This window comes from Natrix helvetica, assembly GCF_964273705.1.
Source record: "Natrix helvetica genome assembly, chromosome: 1".
Classification (NCBI taxonomy): Eukaryota; Metazoa; Chordata; class Lepidosauria; order Squamata; family Natricidae; genus Natrix; species Natrix helvetica.
The window spans coordinates 85,626,013-85,649,963 of NC_138548.1; positions in this window are offsets into that span (position 1 = coordinate 85,626,013).

Here is a 23,951-nt window from a genome sequence, read left to right on the forward strand (position 1 = left end):
CAACTAATCAAGATATGACAACACAGCCAACCAATCCGTTTAAAGCAACAAAGCCAACATTCCACATACCCCCACGTATATTTATAGAAAAATGGCAGCTCCGATAATGCTTTGCTCACAGAAGCATGAAGCCAAAGGCACCAGCCTGAAGATGACGAATGGGACCTCGTCGAAACATCACCAAGATCTTGTTAATCTTACATGGGAAAAGACCCGAATATGCCAAGAACTGCATACCTATACCCATGAAAATCTATGAAAACAAATATATATTTGTTTATGTGTGTGTGTGTACATGTGTCTGTGTGTGTGTGTAAGTATGTATGTATGTATGTATGTATGTATGTATGTATGTATGTCATGATGTCATTGCATAAATGATGAAATTAGGTAGTATTATCATTGTGTGATGATATCATGGCACCCTCTTTGCCAACTTCAGATTAATAATATGATGAAAGAGTGACTTTCCACTCCACTTGATTAAGGGCCCCCCAGCTAGTATTAGAATGAGAAATAGAAGTATAGTGTTTCAAGGGATAGCTTGCTTGGCTCTGTGCTTCATATAGTAGAAGCATAGTTTAGAAGTACTTCCACTATGTTTCTTGTACAGCTATTTGAATTGTAGGTGCAATTGCTGGGAAGGAATTGGGGCAGCTCAAATCTACAACAGCATGCAGAAGTTAAAACATGCTGTGCACCTTGGTCTTGTTCCAAAATCTCTGTGCACCTTCCACCCTTTAGAATGGAGGAAGAACCATCATTTTCTAGCAACCTATATATTTTGTTGAACATGACATCATATGAACTCTTCTTCTGAATATTCTGGTACAGATTAGAATATTGGTCATAATGTCTGTGGGAAGGTTGGTAACATTTAGAAATGAAGTCACTAGGGTTAAGTATTTGATCCTCTTTGATCCACATGAACTGATATTGATTCTGGGATGCTATCTACTTCCTTTTTACAAATCAGTTGTTCAATGCACTTTGAGAAATTAATGTAGTATCTAGAATGATCTTGAATGCTTTTGATTTTGGTAAGGTTAGGTTTCCAGTAAGCATGTGAATATACTTTAATTTCCATATTTAACTTTAAAAAATTGTGTAAAAGGTAGTATTGTCTCCATCAGATATAAGAATCCAAAGCAGTAATTTCCTATCGAAGAAAACAATTTACCCTTTGTTTACCTTGAACTGCATTTATATTTCTTGAATATGCGTTCCACACTGGCACAACTATATTCCTGCCTATTTTAAGCAATGGTTGCACTTCAGCACAATAAATAAGATGAAACCATAACATAAAACCATAAGTGTCTTTGTATGTTTTATTTATGCTTTTATTTTGCTATCAACTGAAGAAAGTTTTTAAATGCCAGAATTATGGTGTAATTGAAGATAAAGCTTCTATAGGTGTTCACTAAATTAAGCAAAAATTAAATATGTATACAGACTTTATAGAACAGCTGCAGATAAGCTTGTTTGCTTCTCTTGAAAGAGACAGAAAATATCATCAGTCTTTTCTACAAGTTCCAAGGAAGCTTCCTTTCTATGGACCAAGGACAAATTCTTGGACAACATAGCAGAATAAGAAGAATTCAGTGAGACTCACCCACTGACAGGTTGATGGAATATTTATTTTTATTTATTATTCATTACATTTATCTCCTGCCTTTCCTTCTGGAGTTCAAGGTTGCATATGTATAGCATTTCCCATTCAATTTTATATCACATCCACAACATCTTGTGAGGTCATTGGATTGACAGATTATAACAGGCCCAATGTCATTCAGCATCTAAACCTCATATCTTAATCATTATGGCATATGGCTGTCTAGAAATCTGCTAGAAAGGTTTCATTTTTAGGGAGACCTTTTCCCCTTTTTGGGAGAAGATACTAGTTTTTTTCTTTCTGTATACTTTAGATTTGTATATTATTATGTCAATGCAATATCCAGAAAATTGAACTGATTATCAAATCTAATACCAATAGCAAGTTTACTACATGATTCTGTGAATGCTATGCAAATTAGCAGCATGGCTTCTTGTGGGATAATAAAACCTTCCATAAATGATAGGTTGTACACATTCTGATATTTCTAATGGCTGTTACTTCCATCTAGGATAAACTGTTTTTTCTATCAATTATTTTCCCATAATGTATTAAATACAGGAAAGTATTCAGAATTGTTGAAAGAAATGAGAAAAAAGAATAGTAAAAGCAATAGAATTATACATTTGAATTGAATCTGATTTTTATCAAAAAGTAAAAACAGCAGTCTTTACATTTTGAGTAATGGTTCTTACTGAGAATATGTAGACAGTAAGGAAGATGATCTTAGTCGAGATATGACGACTCTTTAGCCAAGACAACAAAAGCTAAAACTTTTTAAAGCCCAGAAGAGCCACATATTATAACATTCAAAAGTGGTTCAAACAGACATCTTCTAAATTCATTGAACTATATGGATGACAAGGAGATACAACAAAATCAGACTTGCAAGATTTCCTTATTGTAGTAAATCTCAAGAAAAGTAGATATAGCCTTCACAACTTCTGTGAAGTTAGGTCTAGTTCTAGTACTGAGATTGACAGAATAGAAGATGGATTGGCATGTAGTTGTTTGGGTAACTGGATATACTTTTTATAATGCATCAAGTTTGTTCTATGACTATTATGCATTCATTGTAAGTTTTACTTCGCATAGCTAATGTGGATGATGCACTGTAGGCTTCTTTGAAAGGAAATTGTCAAATAGCAAATAGTATACTGCAAATGTTTGGATAAAAACTATCATAGTTAACTTTAATTAGTTTTCTAAAATAATTCTTGTCACTGATTGTCTCTTAATATATTGTGATTTACTTCCAATGAAGTTTATGTTGAAAAATAAATATATCATGGCAATGGGACAAAACTAAAATACTAATAATTTATTTTCTGAGAAAGGAGAGATAAAAAAATAGTTTTTCCAGTTTGAAGAATTATGTAACTTTATATATATAGTGAAATAGGACTTATAGATAGTGGCATCGGCCAAGGAGAAGTAGCATTTTTTTAAAAGTCAGGGTTGGATTGTCACCAAAAAAAATTTGAGCTCTGCTGTTGTATGTTCATATAAAAGAAGTGGAACTTCAATTTTGCATTTATAATTTCAATCTTTAATTTTAAAAATACCTCCCTACAAATACCACTATTTACAGATAAACAGCTAGGACAATGTTGTTTAGTCAACTTGAAGAGCAGCAGGGATAATGACCAATAATTTGCTTAGCAAATATTCAGCCATTGCATTCTTTATCCAATGAAATAGTTGGAAAAAATCAGTCAGTCAGTTAGTTGCCTGCCTGCCTGCCTGCCTGCCTGCCTGCCTGCCTATCTGCCTGCCTATCTGCCTGCCTATCTGCCTATCTGCCTATCTGCCTATCTGCCTATCTGCCTATCTGCCTATCTGCCTATCTGGTTTAGAATGATGTGACGATTTCCTAATATTCAATCCAGTGGCATTTTTTCCTACATTGACAGAACTTAAATAGTGATATGAGCTGATAATTTGTGAAAATACCTGCAACATCCTTATGAACATTTATGAAACAATGGACAATTCATGGTCTTTATGTGTCTTTTAGGTCCAATCTCCTCTCCTCTCTTCCCTTTGAGTAACAATGACACTATTTTCCATTTATAAAATAAGAACTGAATTAGAATTGTGAAGTCTTCAGCAGATTGAAACTTAACTGTCGTAACTGTCATTTAGCTTTAAAAATGCAAGCTGCAATAAGTAACTAAGCAAGTCCTTCCCGCACAAATTACCAAAATCAAATTATTATTCTTTGGACATAATATTCAAAAAACTACTTTCTGGTGAAAGCTCTAATGCTGGGAAAACTGAAAGAAAAGTATAGGCAGTATAAAAGTTGGCATGGGTAGACAAAGGGAAGACAATCTGAAAAATGTGGTTTCAGCCTATACCAATCAACTAGCAAACAAACAAATACATAAATATAAAAGAGGGAGGGGAAAAGAAGCACATTTAGATGCAAGATTCAGGTACTTTACTGTTTTAATAAAAATAACTTAAAGACAACCTAATGTGTGTTTCTGTCTTGTCTATTGTATAGAGCTGACAGAAGGAAAAGAAGACTGCAGTGTGTAGGGCAGAGGGAATTACCTTAAAAGACTGGAGGAATAGCTGCTGTCAAGGCAATGGTCAGACAAAAAGGCTACAGACTATTCCAAGAAACTAATTTGAGTACATTTCTCCCTAGTTCACACAAGTGTAAAGTGAGGGAATGGAGAAGCATATCCAGTCTTGCAATATTATGTTCCAATTAAAGTAACTCCGACCTATATGGCATTGGTTTCTTAGCCTGGTCTATTTTACAGGGCTGACAGATAACAAAGTGGATGGATTTAGTTACAATGATGATGGATGAATCAGTGAAAGGACCAAACTAGATTAAATATCTTCATGGAGAAAAATCTATTGTGGTCACTAAGAGTTCGTCTTTAGGGTGGGGGTAAGAAAACAATGAAAGACAGAACTGAAATAAATACTGAGTGAGATCTGAACAAAAATAAGGAAACCCTAATCTCACCCTTTCTTCTTTTGACATAGTTTCTCTTGCTCCCTCATTCTCTTCTACTTTTTAGCATTTTCTTTCTCTCCCTACATGATTGGTGAGGAAGGAACACATTTGATGTCATCATTTGCATAGACTTCCTGTAAATGAACTTTTATTTCTTTTAATAAACCTTAGTACTATTAATTACAGTCCAAAGAACATAGAATTGAAGGTATCTTTTAGGACAGTGTAGAATTCCAAATTAAGCACTTCTGACAAATGTTTGTCTAGCTTCTGCTTAAACATATCCAGTGAAGGAAAGCTCTTTCTGTGTAATTGGTTCCACTGTCAAACAGCTCTTACTTTTGAGGGTTTTTTTTATAACATACAGGTGTATGATACAGTCTACTTTCCTGTAATTCCTGTAATTTAAGTCTACTGTTCCACATTCTGCACTCTGCAATGATGCAGAATAGCCCTTCACCTTTTTGACATTCTTTGTTTGTTGGATAAAAATAAAAATAGAAATCTGTAAAAGATCATGTTGGAAACATTTGTCATGTATGTTACATTTTCATTATATATTTGGAACGAAAGAAGAAAAGAAGAAAAAAAGAAAAAAACTTCCTCCCTTTTCCAGCACCTTAAAGCTACAGGACATGAAATCAACTTTGAAGGAGCCAGGTTAATCTCCAAAACAGAACACCTCCACAAGAGAATAATCATGGAAGCCATCGAAATAGAGAAACACCCCCACAGCATGAACAAACGTGATGATACCTCCCGCCTACCAAACATCTGGAAACCAGCCCTAGACAACAAACGAACACCACCCACCACCCAAGCTGTTACAATACAAAACAACAATGCACACACAGCCAGCACCAATCAGCACCAATCTACCAATCATGATACAACCACACAACCAATCATTCCACTTACTGAAACAAAGCCAGCACCCCATCCCCTCCCACCAAGATTTTTTCATTGATTATGGAATTTCATTTCAATTTCCTATAGTTACAAATGTGAATCTCTGTATCTAAATGCTAGTAGAACAGTCCCTCCCAAAATATACAATATTAACTTATATACCATGAGGCTTTTATATATATTCATGGAGATCTATATACAGTTAGAATCAATTTCCCTGGTGAGGTCAGTATCCTTATCTGCAGATGTCTACAAAAGGAATGCCATCATTTTCATTATGTTATAAATGACATTTATATTTTTAAAGGTGATATTTCAATGGGATTTTTCAGCAGGCTGTTTAGGGACTTTTTTTAATTGTCAGAAAACTACCTTCCACCTAGAACTGACAGTTTGATAGCTTTTATCTTAACTATCAAAACTTGCTGCTATTGTTTCAAAATCTATATGTATTTTCTGGGTAGCAAGTTCTGATGCTTTAGAATTATGCATCCCTAAGCCTCTCATTACTAACATTCTGCAGGGATATAAAGATAATTTATTCTAACGAGCTTCTGAATCTTAATGGCGAGTAAGCTGCTAATGTTTCTTCTTTTATATGTCGGGATTTTTTGGGGGGTGGAGGTGTTTTATTCTGTGTTAGGGAATGGGTGCACTAAGTTTTATTTTATGATTTGTTTTGAGTGCAATGATGTGCAGTATAAAAATATTGGTCAATGTAAACAATGGATACTTATGGTATGTGGTTATACAGTCATACAAAATGGCATGTCTTTTAATCATATTGATATCACCATCAAGATTTATCCATTTATCTGAGAAAATATATTGAAAAAAAGTTTCTTAATTTTGCCTGTGCTTTTTGTTGATTTACTGCTTTCTAAATTCTCTCAATTTATCTTTTTCAGTTTTATTTACTTTTCTTTTAACAAGTTGGGGTTGATTTAGTGTACTAGTATATTTCACACCAATAACATGGCACCCTTTAATTAGGGGGCCTCCCTTATAATTAATTTTAATGACAGTAGTAGGAAACTGATTTTAACATAAGAATAGCAATTTTGAAATCAAATTCCAGCATTGCTAAAACAGGGTAATATCTACAGTAGAAATGAGAAACTGTGACCTTTAAAATCTTAATAAACTACAACTTCTAATATCATACTCACAGGCTGGAATTCTTAGGAATTTTAGTTGTATAGCCTGGAGTTGCAAAGAATATTTTCATTCAAAAGTTAACTCATCAAAATTCCTAAAGTTAGATATTCCATAATTTAAGATAATATGGGGTTAAGTCAAAATACAAAAACATTCCATGTTGTTCTACTCTGCTTTAGATTAGATTTCAATTCTTCTATCACAAGTGGAACAGAGGTGGTATTCAGCCAGTTCTGACAGATTCTGGAGAACCGTTAGTGGAAATTTTGAGAGTGGGGAGGGAATAGGGATTTCACAGTATCCTTCCCCTGGCACGCCCACAAAGCCAAACCCACAGAACCGGTAGTAAAAAATGTTGAATCCCACCACTGAAGTGGAGATGGAATCTGCATATGAAAAACCACCACAAACTATGAGAGAAAAATTCCAGCCTCTTCTTTCAACAAAAGAAAGAGGAAAACTGTACGTGTCTATATCTCTGTTTCTCTCAGTGTGTTATAAGTGCTTAACATTTTCAATTGAAGGCAATAGAGTTTTGTTTTCTAATAATTTTGTATGTGTGTTTACGGTCTTCTATTCCCCCCCCCCACAGAGCAATGGGGTAGGAGTCTTAAGACTATGTCTGGCCCAGTCATAAAGATGCCTGACTGGTTCAGTCAGGCATGTAATATGTCTTGAGGCAACTCAACATATTTTTTTGTCTTTTTATTATTTTTAAATTGTATGAGCAGTGAAATATCACGCAGTTGGACAGAAATTGCACAAGTACGAAGATACACAAAGCATATTAGGAGACAAACAACTGCTACTTAAAATATAAGCAAAAACATTATGAAAAAAATACTTTTGGTAATGCACTCTTCCATTTCTTCTAATGGTTTCCTAAACTGCTAACCACTTTCCTAATATTTGTGCTGTACTTTGAATATTAAAGATTGGAAGTTTTTGCTAATAGCTATTTAAACCCTTTCACCAACTGCTTTTAATTGGTCTCTAGACTTGTTTCATAAATAGCACATTTCAGATATTTGGATTCATACATTCTGCTTATGTGTATTTTGGTGAAGTAAAATTGTATCCCGCTTCTTTTCATTGAGACAGAATGAGCTCACCATTTCTCTGTGCTCAGCAGCAGCAATAAGTCATTTTGGTAGATTGTGGGCAATCCACACACCTCCAGTTTTTATATCATCTCAACAGTTAACTATGAATCAAAACAAAATTGTGCTTTTCTTTTTTTGTCTCTTAGAACATCACACCCCCTTCCCATCCCACAGCAGATAAGGAGGAATAGTACCAATACATTACAGTGTCTTTGCTTTATGGTGAAAAAGCAGTGAAATTGGTGTGAAAATAGTTTTGATTGGCTTAATTTAGCCTATATTGCTAAAAATAACTTTAGAAAGAAAGCATATAAAGAGATATGTATTAAATTTGCAGATAGTTTCTGCTGTTTTTAAAAGAAAGAAAAGAAAAAATTCATGGGGCACAATGAAGATCTTTGGCTTATAGATATATCCAGAAGAAGAGCAAGTGTGTATAATATTCTTATGCTAACAAAGTAAGTTTCAATTTGCAGTGTACTACTGCAACTTCAAAATATTATTAACTCTCTTAGTAAGCATTATTCTCAACTTTACCTTGCTTCAATTTTCATATGTTTTTTTTACCTCAAGTAGAAAGTTATTCTTGTTGCATACATTTCCGGAATTGCTAGAATTCTTGTGTATAAAATATTTCTTATGCACAAACAAACACTGTTAGGTCTTGTCACAAACATTTATATTCTTGTTTTGCTTTGTTGTATTTGCCATCTCAGCCCACCCTGGGCATTTTTAATTCCAGCTCTAAACTGGTATAATTGTATTTAGTAAATCAACAGTTGAAACTGACTCTCCATTTATCTAAAAACTAACTATGTGCACCCTTTTCTTGACCAGGAGGCCTTCAGACTCATGCCATGGTCTTATTATCCTTTTATGACTGGATTATTGCAATCTTCCCTACATGGGACTACCATTGAAGAACATCCAGAAACTACATTTGGTACATTTGGTATAAAATACAGCAGTGCAAGCACCAATGGGCTTCACCTGATATGCCCATGTGTCACCACTGCTACAAAAGTTGCACTGGTTTGCCAGTTGTCTTCTGGGTGATATTCAAGATGCTAGTCGTTACCTATAAAGCTTGTACAGCCCAAGGCAAGGATACATGAGGGACCATTTGTCTCCAATCATTTTCTTCAGACTGAGAACATTCCAGGTCCCTTCTATTAAATGTTGTCATTGTATGGAACTGAGGAAGCATGTCTTTTCTACTGAGGCCCACTCTCTTTGGAACAGCATCCCCCTCCTTCATATAGTTGGTGTCCTTTCTCCGAGGGATTTGAAAAACCCTTAAAGACCAAGATTTGGTCTGAAGCCTGGGGTGGATGTATTTGCAAGGCCCCACATTTGGTTTGCCTTTAATACAGGCTGCCTGTGCAATTGTATGTTTTAACTTTTATGTTTTGGAAGTTTTTGTATTATTTTTGTTTGTGGGATGCTCATGGCCCTGGGTCAGCTCACTATGTATCTTTACTACTCTCAGGTTTTCCTTCCTTCAGAGAATCACTCTCCCCACCCCCACCGTACTACTCATCTGCTTTTGTTCTGCTTCTCCCTATGCTCTTTCCTTCACTTTCCCAATGTTCCTCCATTCCTCCCCAGTCTACGTTTTTCAGTAGTATTTCCTTCCACTGCATTTGTGACCTTTCCAGCTGGCTTTTGACAAGCAAAGTCAATAGGGCAAGTCAGATTTGTTTAATGACCTTAGATTCACCTTAATAACTGCAGCAATATGCCTAACAACCAAGACAAAAAAGGTAGTATAATAGAACAGAAGGTGCTTAACAAACGCCTGCTTAGCAACAGAAGTTTTGGTCCCAATTCTGGTCATACATTGAGAAATACCTACATGCATATTTGGGGGGAGGGATGCATTTTTTTAATGACTGCATAAAAAAAAATATTGGGGCATTTTTTTGGATTTTATATATAACTAATTTTGCATATACCAGAACCAGGCTGGCAATATTTTGGCTTTCTAATTTTGCATCCATTATATCCAGCAGATTTTAACATTGTAAAACTTATACATTGACATAAAAACTGCCTTAACTTCATGCTCTGTACCACAATATGCAATTACGTATCTATTATACCCAAGAAAGAAATATACAAGCACATACAGTCCATTTTCATGTTGGTGGCTTGTATAACTACTATTGATCAAAAGCGTTTTAAAGAAGGGCAAGCGAGTGACAAAACCGTGAATCAGACCATATTTTCCCTTTAGAAAGAGTTAGACAAATGAATAGTTTCACTTCAATACGCACCTAAGCTAAGCGTGATTTCTCATGGCTCATCAGGACCTTCCCATTCAGTTCCTCCTCTTCAATTACCAGGGAAGTGAAAATGAAAAAAGAACAAACAAGCCGAATGGTTGCATATGCTGCCTGAGGCTGAAATAAATGCATTTCAAAATGGTGCTAAACCACTGTGACAGGAACAGTGTGCTGGGAGGAAACAGCAAGAGAGTCCAGCTGGAGAAATTAAATCTTTTTGTGTGGCAAACACTTAATAACCTCTTTGCTGTGTTGATGGAAATGATTAATGCAGTTCCCAGAGCAAGATGCACATTTCAAGTGAAGCTGCAGTTGGATGCCAACTTTTGTGGCTGCGAGTACTTAAACTTAACATACCTGGAGAGAAAATGACTGAAGAAGATACCAAAGATTTCTCTCCATTCTTTACTTTTAACCACATCTGTAGTTTAGACACAGTGAGAGAGCGAGAGAGCGGTGCACACAAAGGGGAGTTACGAAATAAAAGTCATTTTAACACTTTGGGATTCACAGCTGATGGCAGAGACAGTCTCCACTGAATCTCAGAAAAAATGGAGATCAGTTGAATATGTATTACCAGTTTAAATCAGAATCAGAAACTGATGACTAGATACAAATGAGATTTTTTTTAAAAAAACCAAAAGTAGCATGTACAGTACAGAAGCATGGAAGACCATTACATCTAACACAATGCAAGGATTTAAACTGGAGTATCCTAAGCAGATAGAGCTGGTTCATCTCTGCTTTTAGTGAAGGTGAACCCACTGCCTCTCAGGTTCATTCATTAAACTGTCAAGTTGCTCTTATTTTTAGAAAGTCTACCTACTCCATTCCAACATGCAATTAGAATCTGTCTTTCTGCATCAACAGCAGGAATTCAAATATCTGAAGCTGTTTGACTTTTCATCCAGAATACATTATGGTGCATATAAAGGCAGAGGTTTCTTTGTTTCACATAGCTAAGTGACTAGACTGTATTCTACACTAAAATAAAGAGAAAGGGGATTTTATGAAATATGTAAACTCTCTTTCTCTTTCTCTCGCTGTTTCATACATGTACAGAGAATACTACTGAGTGGACTGCAAGGCGATGAAACCAGTCAGTCCAAGAGGAGATCAACCCTGACTGCTCTTTAGAAGGCCAGATCCTGAAGATGAAACTCAAATACTTTGGCCACCTAATGAGAAGGAAAGACTCACTGGAGAAGAGCCTAATGCTGAGAAAGATTGAGGGCAAAAGAAGAAGGTGACAACAGAGAATGAGATGGCTGGATGGAGTCACTGAAGCAGTCGGTGTGAACTTAAATGGACTGCAGAGGATGGTAGAGGACAGAAAGGCCTGGAGGAACATTGTCCATGGGATTGTGATGGGTCGGGCATGACTTCACAACTAACAACAACACAGAATATTAAAGAACAGGAATAAAAATATGGTGGAAAAGGTATTACTGCTGTTCTTCCACTAACTCCATCACTAAAACGACAACAATTATCCAATAAGAAAAGTGAGTTTAGGAAGAGTGAGTTTAGTCAGTTGAACTAAAGAAAAAAAATCCAAATTGTTAATTAATACTATACAAGTAACTCTGTACTGGTAGCATTTCAATGGAAATAATTAGTAAATGGAGAAACACTGACCATAAAATGGATAAGTAGGATTCACGGGAGATCCTCAAGCTAATACTGTCTCTATTGATACACCATCTTTCCTTCTCAAGTTGTTGAAATAAAGTTTTCCAATAGGAATAACATAGAATTTCAAAGCCTCTGGCTTAGAGTTCTTGGAAGCTAGCTTGCATCAAAGCCAAGCTGACTTGGCCTACTTCAATCTATTACACTGAAAAAAAATTCTAACCTATTTTCTTCAACTATGGATTCAGGATTCATAACCCTAATATAAACTCATTTTGCTGACTAGTTGTTCTCTGGACATTCTTGAAAACAGTGAGTTTTTGGTTCTGGGAAGAATGCCTTTTGTATCAGCTATAAATGTATTTATTGAGAAAGCAATATATACATATACATACATACACACACACACACACACACACACACACACACACACACAAAATTCTTATTATGTATCTCATGACTTTATTGAATTAATTTAGCATTTAAAATATGCATATTCCCCTATCCCCATTAAAGCTTTAAGAATCTGGAAATACTAGACCCATGAGTAGATTAGCTTTCATATAGATAAATATACTGATGAATTTCATTAAACAAGATGTACAATTGCTAGAAATAGTTTAATTAGAGCTACGTGATAAATTATACATGATTTCAATGTAAGAGCGGAAAGGTGACATTAAGGCAGAAATAAAGCTTTTTCTTATTCCTGTTAAGAAAAAAAGCAATGAAGATTAGCTTTTTATATCAGATGAGAGGCATAATTAATATTTAATTTATAACCATTTCTGAATTTTCTTCCTTATGTAGGGCAACTACTTTTCTTTGAGTTGACATTTAAGCTGAACAATAAAGTAAACTATCTGGATTATACAGTATCTGGCTGTAGGGATTGATTTCTTATTAGCACCAAAACCAACAAACAAACAAACCAAAATGTAGTAAATGTGATAAATGTAGAAAAATATTCACCTGTTTGAGCAAAATGTTGGACTAGAAGAGCTCTAAGACTTTCCTTCCAACTGTATTATTTTGTGTTCTATTGTATCAAACAGAAAACAGCTAGAATAGTGAATTCCCTATACCATTGACCAGGTTTTGGAGATGAGTACAGAGATCCAGAACAAGTATTCTTAGAAGAAATCAAGTCTGAGTGCCCATGAGCTGCTTGGCACTAATTCCAACCACAACTTTCATTAACTATCATTAATAGTCTGAACTATAAATGGATGAAATTGTAATCAAACAGCAATCCTAAACTGAGAGGTTACAAGAATCAGAGTACAGGTAGTTCTGGACTTACAACCACAATTATTGTAAGTCAAGGTCTGTACCTGTATCTGTTTTCCTGTTTTCTTTTTTCAACTTTTTCAGACCTTTTATGGTAAAAGAAAAAGAAAAAAGAGATAGAACCAAATTGATAGGAAGGATATCCAAACTTCTATACATGCCACATTCAATATTATCTTATTTTGAAATGATAAACAACATGAGCATAAATAGTAAACATGCATTAAAAATTTGCAGATGGTTTTCATGTTTGATTTTCTACTATGCAGACAGGGTGTCCCTTTCTGTTCACTTAGAGTTTTACAGAAACATGAATTCTGGCCTAAACTATTGCATTAATTTCATGTGCCTATGAACAGTCATAAAAATGTTCATTGTAAACTAAGAAAGAAATGGGGGAGAACAAACCATGATTGAAAAAAATATAGTTGAAACTGACACAGATGTGTTTACTATTGGTCTACATACAGAATTCTTTTCTATAGATAAAAATGATATTGTCCTTTTTGAACTCATGTGCTGTCAAGGTGGCTACAGGTAAATCGTGGCTTACAACAGTTCATTTAGTGAACCCTTCTGAGAAGCAATGGAGAAATCAGATTCATTTAATAACCATGTTAATAATTTAACAACTGCAGTGGTTCACTTAACAGACATGGCAAGAAAAGTTGTAAAATGAGGCAAAACTCACTGAACAACTCACTGAGCAGTTATAAAAATCAACATGTTAAAGAAAAACAAAACAAAACTTATTTTGATTTTCAAATGTAATGCACTTCAGATCTCTTTTCCAAATTTCTTGTATAATATCCAGTATAATTTGTGGTTAAAAAATGAAAATGGTTGGTTTATCCTTTGTAAAAAGGGTAAACTTACTTTTTTAAAATTATCAGAATGTCAGAGGTTGCTGAAACATCCAGAATGAAAACGGCTTTTACTTCATTATTACTCCTTAGCTATTTTGGTAAATTATATTGTGTTTATAATATTTGGAATAATATTACATTTTGGGGCATATCTCCAGGAAGGAAGGAAGGAAGGAAGGAAGGAAGGAAGGAAGGAAGGAAGGAAGGAAGGAAGGAAGGAAGGAAGGAAGGAAGGAAGGAAGGAAGGAAGGAAGGAAGGAAGGAAGGAAGGAAGGAAGGAAGGGTCCCACCTATTTTAAATAAGTTATTTCAAAATATTGATGTCTCATGAAAATAAAAATGAAATTTTAATTTCTTGCCATTATTATTCAGGGACAATTATTTAGCAAGTTCTTTTCAACTTTGTGATTTTATGACTGAACCAAGGAAAAGATTAAGTGAACAATCTTCAATCTCCCCATTGGCTAATGATGTCACAGCACCGTCATTATATAACCAATGGCTCCCAATCTGTATCAAACAGAAAGAATGGAGCTTAATATACAACACTTGTAAATCGCTCCAATAAATGCATAATTGGGTAATCAGCAACCAATCAGGAATAATAAAAAGCAAAAACAAATAAAAAGATCCTTCCCACCTACCCCCCAAATGTTTCCACCTTGCTCATACCTTTGGAGTATTAATTTGGTGAGCTTCTGCTTTTACTTTGTTGGTATATTTGCTCAGATACTTCCATCTGTATTTGTGTTATGCTGTCCTGAACATTTCTACCGCATTTCTGTAACCATTCCAATTCAATTTGATGCAAAAGAAATTGCTTTCATTTTTTCTCCCAGTGGCAAAGGCAAGTTTGGTCATTTTCTGATGGATAATTTGCAGAGTTCTTTGGCTTACTTTAATTATAATATAGCCAGCGGGTGTGTGAGAATGTCCTAGGATCTACAACACTGCAGCTGTGGATACAATGAACTTCTTCAGCATCCAACAGGTTTCACTTCACTGATTTCTCACTTATATATGAATAAAAAAAGAAATCCTGCATACTTCAAAGCAAAATGCCAGCCTGCAGCACCATCTTTATTTTCAAGAACGTTTCTGGGATGCAAGTAGGACCCATAGTCCCTCTTAGAAAATTAAGGCAGAAATTACCAATGCTTACCACTTTCTTTTGAAGTCTAACTGATCAGGAAAGAAACAATCTTTGGTAGAGCAAGTAGGTATTCTTCCTGGATGCCAAACTTAATGGAAGGTATCATATTGGTTATCATGTTGATGTATTTATTTTTGTTGTTACTTTGTCATTGTTTACTTTATTGCATTGTATTAATATATTGTATTTTACTTCTGTCTACACACCTTTCACTTTTCTTCCTTTTTATTATTGTAAGTTGCCAAGAATAGTCCCACAGTGATAGGTGGGATGGCAAATAAATTTAACAAATAATAAATAAGATAGAAAGCATTCTGGGAAATCTATGATTTTTGAATTGTATTTTACGAATGGAAAAGCTGCAGAGAAAATCCTGGGGAAACTGAATGCAGCCTCTAGATTTATATCAACTGGTATTATCATGGTTGCTTGAGTTTTGAGTTGCATCTGTTATAAGAATAAATTACTATTAATAGGCTGATTACAAAATTATAAGCTTCCTTGATGAAAATTCCAAGTAATTTTGAAGTTGGAAGGTTTTGGATTGTTTTAATGTAGCTGTTCTCCCAAGAATAGGGTATTTATTTTTTGTATATAATCCAAAACTCTCTCTCTCTCTCTCTCTCTCTCTCTCTCTCTCTCTCTCTCTCTCTCTCTCTCTCTCTCTCTCTCTCTCTCTCGTGTGTGTGTGTGTGTGTGAGAGAGAGAGAGAGAGAGAGAGAGAGAGAGAGAGAGAGGGAGAGAGAGAGAGAGAGAGAGAGAGAGAGAGAGAGAGAGAGAGAGAGATTTGCCAACAACACCTAGCAAAGGCTAAAGCAAAAAAGAATAGGAAATTCTGGATGTACGAGACCAAGCTGTAAGAATGCATGTATATAAAGCCAGAATTGAGAAAACAACAATAAGCAGCAAATACTGCCTCTTCAAAAAATGGTAAAGAAGCAGTAGATCACCTATTTATCTGCTGCAAGAAGTTGCACAGACTGACTACAAATAACTGCATGACAAAGAAGCAACAATGGTGCATAGGAAGATCTGCAGGCAACACTATTGGCCTGAAAACAAGAACTGGTAGAAACATAAAATAGAAAAAGTCATAGAAAATAAAGAAATGAAAGTGCTCTGGGAATTTCAAACAGGCAAGCATCTGCTAGAGAACATCCCAGATTTAACTACAATTGATAAGAAAGCCAAAAAAAATCTGTTTAGTGCAATACCTGGCATCAGCAGAATGGAAGGTTAAGAACTGAAGAAAATCACAAATTACAAAAACCTGCAAATAGAAGTAGAACAACTGTTACAAAAAAGGAAAGGACTAATAGTAACAGGCGCTTAGGTACAATACCAAGCATCTGGAGTACCTCTTGTACACTGTCAGCATTGACAAAATCACCATCAGTCAATAGCAACAGACTGTTTATATCCTGCACCTTTAACACCATCAAACAAATCTGCCTATCCCAGGTTCTTGGGAAGGACTCAATAGTTGGATCAAAGTATCAAACTCAATCTAAACACCTGGCTGAAGATGCAATGAAAATAATAAATAACAGTATAAAATATTCAATTCCTTTTCTTTGTTTACAACAAGCTAAGCCAAATTAACTTATTTAATGCCTTTGGTTTTTAAATTTGCATCACCATGATCAAAATGGAACTTGGCATGTACATAATATGCTGACAAGATTTATGGAAAGCATTTATAAAGAATGCGAAGCATTGAAGCCTGCAATCACTTTTCTGCTAGATTTTAACGTCCTTATGAAAAAGAAGATAGATAAAATTAAAGGTTCTCAGTCATATCAATTAAACCTTTAATTTATTTTCCTCAGCTACCTGTTAGCTGTATGATTTGAAATACATCCCCCCTTCCCTCAAAATCGCTGTAGTATAAGGTGTTAGAATGCTGATATTGACCTGGATTTTGATAGTGATAATCTACTATATAAAAATACTTGTTTTACATTTTCTGTACTATTCATTAAAAGCTGCATAGAAACAATTAGAATGCCAAGGAATCCCAAACAGAAACTTATAACACAGATTCCTTGCATGGCTCTTGGTATAGGATTTGCATTGTATTTTCTGCCTTGTTTTTGTTCCATATTAAAGTTTCTTCTGACCCATAGTTGTTTTGTTAGATGTTATTTTAGATTAGTAGAGATTATGTGATTGCTGGGTAGACTGTATTAATATAATGAATCATTGCTACCTCAATCTTGATTATCCAAATCCTCTTGTAATCTAAATTACAAAGTGTCCTCACAAGAACCTCTATCTTCATTATAATCACTCTGCTACTTGTTTGAAGTATTCTGTATCCAGGAATTTGGAATATCCTTTTGGGCATTTTGTTAGGAAGCATGTCTTTTTTCCAAAATTCATTTGAAACTTTTTTTTTTAACAATATGCTTGGTGTTATGTGGACTAGCAAAGCAGAATTTCTAAGACTTTGATATGACTCTTGACTGATATTGATTGAACAGATGACTGAGAATACTCAAAACTGCCTACTCAAATTAATATAATGCATATTTTTAATATTATTTTTCATTATTTCATGCTTTAAAAGTGTTTTCTTTTCTTAATCCATAGTACTTTGATTTCTGTTCTTAGAATAATAGGAATGATAGAAAACTCAAATTTAATAGATTGAGGCTATGTGTTAGAGCTAGGTTGTTCATGAGTCTGCTTTTGTTTGCCACTCAGAGTTGTGTAGCAAAGATGGCAGGCATATATACGTTCTAAATAGCTAGAAGGAGGGAGAGGAGGAAGAAAGAATGCATATTAAAGCTGAATATTAATGAAATGATTGATCAGATTTTTTTAAAGACCCCAAACATACTTTGAATCCATTCCTTGTGCTATTCTTGAGATAGTGGTGATGGGAGAAAATGGGTGGTGTTAGAAATTAGGCAGTGAATGCATTTTGAAAGCAATGTTGGCCATGTCTGGGCTCTCCCATCCATCCCTCATAAATTTGTTCAGATGAGGCACATTATTACCTGAAATTCAACCAAAATTTGAATCTTTCCTCCAAATCCAAAATCTACAAAAGTGAAGCTTGTTAAATGAAAGTAACAATATACAATAAATGTTGAAGCATACTTTCTGTCTCTAGATATTTAGTTTACCGCACTGTGCTAGAGAAATGTCAAGTGATCACTGAACTGTGTAGATGAAAGTTGGAAAATATTATTAACTTTGTGTGGGAGTAGGAAGTGGGAGACTATTTGAAAATTATTCTTTAACTGTGGAGGGGAGATTGACTTATTTTTTAAAAAAAATATTGGAATCTCCCCAGGTGATATAAATGACCCTTCCCATCCCCATATTTTACCCAAAAATTTATTTCAAGTAACTTACATTGAAAGAGATTGGATTGAAGACATCCATTATGTTCACTTGGTGCATTCCCACATTGTATTAAGACATCATTTATTTTAATCATGCTTGTTGAATAAGACCAGATGATTAGTTCACTCAACTATGGCAAAACCAAATAAACAACATTACAGTTTAGGATGATAAGGGGATTTATGGCAGAGAAAAGATTTTAAACTTAGTAGTATAAGGGTGAATAACCATGCTACTACATAATGTTTTAACAAGTTTTACATTTAAATGAAGGCTAACATAATCTTATTAAAATAAAGTGAGATACTTTACTTGTCAGCATTTAGTGCACTGTGACATTATTTGTGTCAGTGAACACACAGTACAAAACAACTCTTTTATATATAAAGTGTTGAAAATGCTTTCAAGAATTAATGGGGCTCCATAAAATGTTTTCAAAAGGTTAGTATTTATGGTTACATAAGTTGTGAAGGAAACCCATTAAAACTAATTCAAAGGAATAAGAGAAGCAAATTGGAATACACAGGAACAAAAGGAGATCATTCTTCAAATGCATTATTGTTTACATCCAAAAAGACCAGTTATAGCTAATAACTCCCCAAGAAAATCCAAAGGGAAATAGCATATATGCAACCGAATGAGTCTTTAATAAGCTGGATGGAAGTAATTCTCTTCCAAATAATTGCTCTAGCACTGCACAAATACTACTGGATAAATTAGATAGTGTTCAAATAAAAAGTGCTTAGAATGAGAATTAAATTAGAAAACATGAACATATGAAGGCAAATTAATAAAGGAGCTCTAGAAACCGATCTCACAAATTTCTGAGTCCTGAGAAATGCTAAATGTCTCAGAATGAATGACCACTGCAAATTGCAATGTTTAGAAATACAGGTAAATGCCTGCTAATAGGCTGCTGGGACCACAAGCTATTAAAAAAAAATAGAGCTACTCATAAATTACCCTAAAGGAGTAAAATATTTTCTTTGCACTGCTCTCCAACAATACAGATTCTTTCAATTTATAGAAGAAATGTACTTTTGCAAACTTGGAAGAAATAATGTAAAATGATGATAAAAAGATTTATTTTATAAAATTATATGTAGTGAAAAAAATAATATATCCATCAGGACACTCACCTTTTCCAATACTTTTTAACAGTTAAAAATGGATAGGCCTATTTACCAGTAAATAAATGTACCTGTACTGCTTATGTGAAGAGGATTTCCCATATTATTATCTTCAGGCACAGTTTCAAAATATGTTACAGGTGTCAGATTTTGGTCCTGCTGTCAGACATTATTATAATTTTTAAGAGAGAGAAAGCACTCATTGTTTATAGTGTTATAAATATTATAACTATTTAAAAAAAACGTTTTGTTTTCTCATAGGAAATGAGGACATATAACCTGTGTTGAATTGCAGGTATATAAATATTAAATATATTTACAAATAGGTAGGAGTGGATGGATAAGTGTCTTTACATTCAATAGATTTGTATTAGCATTATAATCTGCATATTTGTCTTTAACATATCAATTCAGATCCAGAATTCATAAATATTTTTTTTCAAGTATTGTCAGTGAAGAATGGCTATCCATGAATGAAAAATGTAGCACAGAATTTCATATTATTTTAATTTTAGAATGCCAATTCTGAACCGTAGGGAGAGGAAATCTTTCATTAGCAATAAAACAATGCCTTAAAATGAATTTTGCATTTAAAAAAACTAGTTGATTTTTTAATGTTCTTCGTATTAGTTGTATTCTATCATTCTGCACTCTTACATTTTTATTCTAATTTATTGTAATTCATTTCTATTCTTCCTTGTTGATTTCCCCCCAAGATTGTCTTCTGAAACTACCAAAAAAGTGGTCTGTTCCACATTCAAAACTTTCCATAGACCTTGTATGGATCAAAATATACCAATTTTCATCATAATAGAACTCGTTTTTATAGATTGGTAATATTAATTCATTTACTATGTGTTTGTATAAATAGGTTAATGTTAAAGCTATATGTTTAAAAAATACATTTTTTTCTAAGCATATCTTAGTAATCACTATTTGCATTATTCCTGAATCTCCTTATGTCATGATAACATTTTCTCTACCCTTGTTTGTTTCCTGCCTATTAGTCACATTAACCAATATTGTATTATCCCCTAAAATCATCTTCATTTAAAATTTAATGGACTTTGGCAGAAGCTGGAGTAAAATGCTTTATAAAACCCAGACAGCTTCCAAAATTGTGGAGAAAGAATTGGAAAGACTGTGTGTTGAAGATGAGTGGAGGTTTTTCCATTACTATAAGAAAAGTGAGGGTGAAAATGAAGGTAAAATTGTAGAAAAGGGAATTTAAAGGGAAAAAAAATCAATGGAGTTCAGTGCCTAATGAAACTGAGAATACTGCAAAGGACTGAGCACGACACCCATTTCATCTTTGACATAGTTGGCAGAAGGTAAAGACTGAGGGCAAAAGTTGCCAATCTTCCTTTAGATGCAAGACACATCCTTGACATATCTGCTGTGGGTCACTTTAGAGTAGGAGTCAGAGGAACTGAGTTCCTATTTGAGGAGGATTGGGTGCCATCTGTCATCTGTTTCTGGTCACTGCACCTTTTCAATAAAGTAACCAGGGTACTTCTTGCTAAGATTCTATCCCCAGGTGAAAGACTTAAAGAGGGAAGATAGTAGAGGGGAGGGAACATTGCTTTGGGAACTTAACTCTCGTCAGTAGGAATATGCAAGTGGTGAATGACACTAAAAGGATTAATAATTGGACATGGTTATGGAAGATTATTGGATGTCTGGACAAGGTCTTTGTTAGATATTAGCATATATCGTAGTAAGTCTCCCCTCTGGTCCGCTGCTACAGCGGGAAACAGGTATCGTTCTGATTGGTCGAGGGGCGTACCCGATCCCTATAAAAGGGGAACCCTCCGACCACAGAGCAAGCTGGATCACTACTACTACTAATAAAGAGCTGTTAAGTCACTTCGTGTCCGCAGTCTGTCTCTCGTTGCCCAGATCTAACATTGGCGACGAGGATGGGATCGAGGGGCAGATAGGACGAAGAACGCTACCTCCAGAATCTCCGGATTTGATCCAGCCCAGGAATTCGGCAGAAATTCCGGCAGCCATCTCAGATCACCGCAGCGCGGCAATTTCAAACAGAGAAGATGGCAATGCATGCTCCCCCCACTCCTTTCGACCCAGCAAACGATGAATGGGAAGCCTTCATGATTCGTTTCGAGTGTTTCCTCGAAGCGAACGAATACACGGGGATCACCGACGCGAGAAAGAAAAACATCTTCCTCGGCTACTGTGGAAAGGAAGTTTTCAATACGGCCAGAGACCTCACCGCGCCTACTCCAATACAGGCAGTATCGTGGACGGTGTTGGAACAGGCCCTGCAAACTCATTACGCGCCAAAACCTTCCCGCCATGTCTGCCGCAAGGAATTCAACATGAGGAACCAGAAGGCGGGAGAATCCATCAATCAATACGTTGCAGCCCTACGAAAGGCAGCAACTCACTGCGAGTACAGGGATCTGGACGAGCACATTTTAGCGCAGCTCATCTGTGGGTTAAGAGACATTTCTCTACAAAAGAAGCTGTTGGCAAACCCGAATTTAACCCTACAGATAGCGCTGAACGAAGCAAGAGCGTCAGAGTCAGCAGAGAACTCATCGGTGACCATACAACGAGGGGCCAACATAAACCAGCCAGCACCGAGGCAAACCAGAGTATACTACGAGGACACAAGCCCCGACTACGAGAATTCCGAGTTCAAGGACAGTCACATGATGCGGAGCAGTCACATGAGGCCTGGGGGGAGACCCAGATCCCGCTTGCCGCCCTGCGCAAGTTGCGGAGGGAATCACCCCAGGTCTACTTGTAGGTTCAGGAACGTTGTTTGTTCGCACTGCAACAAACTTGGGCACATCGCACGAGTGTGCTGGAGCGGAGTCCCTGCCCCATGGCAGCCGCCTATGTACCGCCAACAGAAGCCCAACCCAGGGGCTTGGCGAAATCAGAAAGGGCGCCCAGAGAGAAATCCACAAGTGTATACCCAGAGAGAAAATTCCCAAAGAGCTGAGCGAGCGTATCCCCAGAGAGATTACTCACAAGGAGCTGAGCGAGCGTATCCCCAGAGAGAATACACACAAAGAGCTGAAAGAGCGTTCTATCAAGACGCTCAACGAGAGTATTTTCAGGATGTAGACGATGAGATAGAGTTGACCCAGAGAGAGGAGTTGCGAACGTATCTCACCACAATACATCAGGTCCGCCCTAAGCGACCAAAAAGGCTGAGAGTCACAGTCCTCTTGGAGGGCTCACCCTGCGAGCTAGAAGTTGACACTGGATCAACCCTGACGATTATTTCATGGGCATCCATGAAACAGGCTATCCCTAGCCTCAGAAAGAGCCAACTACGCGCTCCAGACGTCCTGCTACGAGACTACCAGGGGAACCAAGTCCCCATCGTGGGCCAAGGCACATTCCAAATCTGATTCAAGGACATCGAAGCCCAGCTGCCCGTGACCATCGCCAGCACGCCATTGCAGAACCTTCTGGGGCTCGATTGGTTTGAAGCCCTGGGGTTAGAAGTCACCGGAATCAACGCCGTGAGAAACAGCAGCGCTGAACAGATTTTTAAGGAGTTCGAGGATGTGTTCAGCCCCGGTCTGGGTAAGTATGTGGGTAAACCAATATCATTCAATTTAGACCCCAAGGTGGCGCCAATCCGACTTAAGCCGAGACGAGTGCCCTTTGCACTCCGCCCAAAAATAGATAAGGAAATAGATAAGTTAGTGGAGCAAGGAATCCTTGAGCCGGTAGATCACGCGCGCTGGGAAACACCCATCGTGACCCCAGTCAAGCCAGACGGATCAGTCCGCATCTGCGCGGACTATAAATGCACAATTAATGTCGCGCTACAACAGAGCGCATATCCTGTGCCTATAGTACAGCACTTATTGCACTCGTTGGGACCAGGAAAGGTATTTGCTAAGTTAGACATGGCACAAGCTTACCAGCAACTGCCAGTTGATAGCGCCACAGCGGAGGCCCAGACTATAGTGACGCATAGAGGAGCATTCAAATGCAACCGGCTACAATTCGGTGTGAGTATTGCCCCAGGATTGTTCCAGAGCGTCATGGAACGACTTTTGCAAGGGATACCGGGAGTCGTCCCCTATTTTGACGACATCTTGGTGTCCGCTGCAAATGAGGAGCAATTAAATAAAAGAGTCAGAACTGTTTTGGCCAGAATCAGAGAAAAGGGTCTCCGCCTCAAAAAGGAAAAATGCCAAATCAACGTGCCTAGTGTAGAATTCCTGGGTTATAGAATCGATGGTCAGGGAATACACCCCACTTCAAAGAAAATTAAGGCGATCCAGGACGCCCCCACACCACGAAACCAGACCGAGTTGCAGGCTTTCCTCGGATTACTTAACTTCTACAGCGTTTTTCTGAGGCAGAAGGCGACCGTTGCTGAGCCACTACACCGTCTACTCCAGAGGAACGCACCATGGAAATGGGGACGATCCGAAGCTGCAGCTTTCGCCGGGGTAAAGCGCCTGCTCACCACTGACTCACTGCTTG